A 3,166-nucleotide genomic window follows, 5' to 3' on the forward strand; every position below is an offset into this window, starting at 1 on the left:
CCGCGGGTCCCCTCCGCGGCGCCGCCTCCCGCCCCCCGCTCCTCCCACGAGCGCATAGCCACGCCCACATCTCCCCAAAGCCCCGCCTTAGCCACGCCCCCACCCGCAGAGGCACGCCCCACGGCCTGACAGACCTCCGGGGGCAACTTGCTTCGTTCTGCTGAAAGCAGCCAGGAAGAAGTCGCTCAGGTCCTGGGGTCCTTCGTGCAGCATCTCCAGCGCTTTCCCAATCCGGTTCCGGTCCATCTTCGCCGAGCTCCTCCACATTCCCAATCCCTTCAGCAGCCTTTTCCTTTCGTTTCCCTGTTGGGAACGAAAAGGCCAAGCAGTGAAGGCACGGGGCAGCGGGCAGCCTCTGCTCATCTCATCACATGCCAAGACCCCGAAATTTCAGGACCAAGTTGAGCTGCTGTCAGCAGAAAGGAGGGAAAGGGGCAAAAGTGGGTGGGGTTTCACTCGCATGAGTTAGCCAGAGCTGAACTGTGATTTGAGGTCCTGGCCTCGGGGGTGTGATGAAACCACTTCCGAAGAGCACCTCCTCTGTTATTCGTCCCTGCCTTCGCTTAGGGAGAAAGGGAAAGGGAGTCAAAGCTGCTCCTTCTTCCTGCTCGGGCTGGTGCCCTATGTGTCCTAACTCACCGTGGTTACAAAACTGAATGCCAACAGCTCCTCTGGCTGAACTGGCCTTATGATGGCTGAGAGTCATTGCCTGGGCTGAGGTGTAACTCACGCCAACACTCGAATCTCTTGGCAGGTGGCAATCCAAGCTCCCAGCCCTGCCTTGAGAACCTGAAGTTAAACCAGGGAGAGTGAAACAACCAATATGAACACTTCAGAGTGTTCCCAGCGCTATGCTCTATGTAGATGAAAAAAAAAAAAAACTGACACTATAAGAAGTGCAAATGGTGATCTTTTATTGGGACCTTTCAGCAGCATTTCTTAGAACCACCTGATCCTTTATTAGTCTCAACTTCCATAAACTGAAAGCCTTAATTCCTGGGTTAGCAACAGGGGAAACTGGCATCATCTGTAACTATTCTCCTTATCGCAGACTGAGCCACCTGTAAATGTTTAACCATGGTTTGCCAAACACCGAACTTCCAAAACCCGTTCTTTCAGACCTTACAGGCAGCATCTCTTGCTTGCTCCCTCTCTTCCTCTGCTAAGTAGGAAGTTTCAAACAAACGCTTCTTCCCACTCTCCTGACCTGAACAGATCTGAACTTGCCTGTGACAGGAACATTCCTTTGCTCACACGAGTTTGACTATGGTAGTTTGCTGCTCAAACTTGGACCAGCACGTCATCCCTGCCCGGTGGCCTTGGCATATAGACTAAAATGGAAATCCCTTGGTTTGCTGTTCAAGGCTTCCTGTGGTGTACTTCCATCATGCCTTGTGTCTGTGAAACTTACTGGTGGCTAAAAATCCAACAGTTCTGTCTAGTAATCTTTGATGGTCAGGCTCGGAGCTTTATGCTCCTCAATACTTCAAACCTCTCAAACCCCCGCCCTGTGCTGCTGAGAAACCCCAACAAGATCATCATACACTCTGTTTATAATACCAACTCCTACTCCTTTTTCATCTGCATAGATCAGTGGTTCTCAATCTGTGGGTCGTGAACCCTTTGGGGGTTGCATATCAAATATCCCGCACATATTTACATTACAATTCATAGTAGTAGCAAAACTAGTTACGAAGTAGCAACAAAAATAATTTATGGTCACCAGAACATGAGGAATTGTATTAAAGGGTCATCGCATTAGAAGGATGAGAATCACTGGCAGAAAGCCTAGCTCTGGGAGCCCTCTCAAGCGTTGACTGCTGGTTGTTTCAAGCCTGAGTCTTGGAGTTGAGAAGGAAGGCAAATGCCTTCCTTTATGGAAGTGCTCCCTTCTGTCTACAGAATTTCAACTCCAATTATATTGATCCTACTGAGTATGGTGCCATCTGCCCTTCTAGCTTCTGCCATTCTTCCAGGACACTCCCTTTATTTCACTGAAGACTGTGGTCCCTTCCAGCTGACAGATTTTCTAACCACTCCTTCCTGTCTTCATTCCTGGTGACTTCAGCATCTGGGTGGCTAGCACATTGACATTTTCTTCTGTAACTCCCTCATAAAAGGAAATCTAGACTGTTCACTGTTTCTAATAACTGAGTGAAGATGCTACGGTAGGGGTCTTGAATGTCCTCTGTGTGCTCCGTGTGTTGGAGATCCACAGTGGTGCTAGGGGAAGGCGGTGGCACTTTAAGAGGTGGCAGTGGGAGGTATATCTTCCCAGGGGATCTCAGACCCCCCCACCCCCCCCCCCGCCTCTCATTGCCTGGCTCCTGAGGTGAGGAGGTATATTCCCCATGTGGTTCTCTCACCACAGGCCTAAAAGCACTGAGATGACTCATCATTGCCCAAGCCTGTTAGTCTAAATATTTTTCTCTTTATATGCTTCAGGTATTTATTGTAGGGGCAGAAAGCAGATTAACATGAAGGCATACCAGTCCCATCACGAACACTCCATTCTCTTCATTTCACTGGGCTTCCCTGCAGGGTTGCCACAATCAGCACCCACTTCACCTGAATGAATGACACTGGCACACCTGAGTCCGCCATCCTCTTCAGCTTCCCTGATTTGCTTTTCTATTCACTCTTCCTCAGGCTCCCTCTCCATGTTAGTTCCCCAGGGCTCAGCCTCCAATTTGCCTTCTGTCTACACTCACTCTCTTGGAGATCCCATTCATCCCCATAGCTGTACACACTTCCTTGGCAGACAGCACCACACAACCTATCTCCAAGAAGGACTTGAATGACCCCAGAAGGAAAGGACTCCTGCACTATGTACCCATGATGCCTTATCCTTCCCAGGTTCCTTAACAAAGCATTGGTTCCTGCTGCTATCATTTCTTTGTGTGGGAGCTCTATGGGGTGAGGATTGTGACGATGTCCGATACCCAGCAAGTAGCTGACATCTGTTTATGAAATGAATAAATGGGAAAATTCTAGCTGTCTACTCTCAGAGGCTAAACAACTAAACAAGCAGAGGACATGGGAGCTGTTATTGAACAAAGACATCTTGGCACATCATCTTGCAACTGTGTATCTTGAGCCTTCATGGGGTTGCAGCTCCTGCCAGTAGCAGTCAATGGGGTGCCCAGTGAAGCCCCCTGGTTGCAAA

The sequence above is a fragment of the Cricetulus griseus genome, chromosome 3 (assembly GCF_003668045.3).
Source record: "Cricetulus griseus strain 17A/GY chromosome 3, alternate assembly CriGri-PICRH-1.0, whole genome shotgun sequence".
Classification (NCBI taxonomy): Eukaryota; Metazoa; Chordata; class Mammalia; order Rodentia; family Cricetidae; genus Cricetulus; species Cricetulus griseus.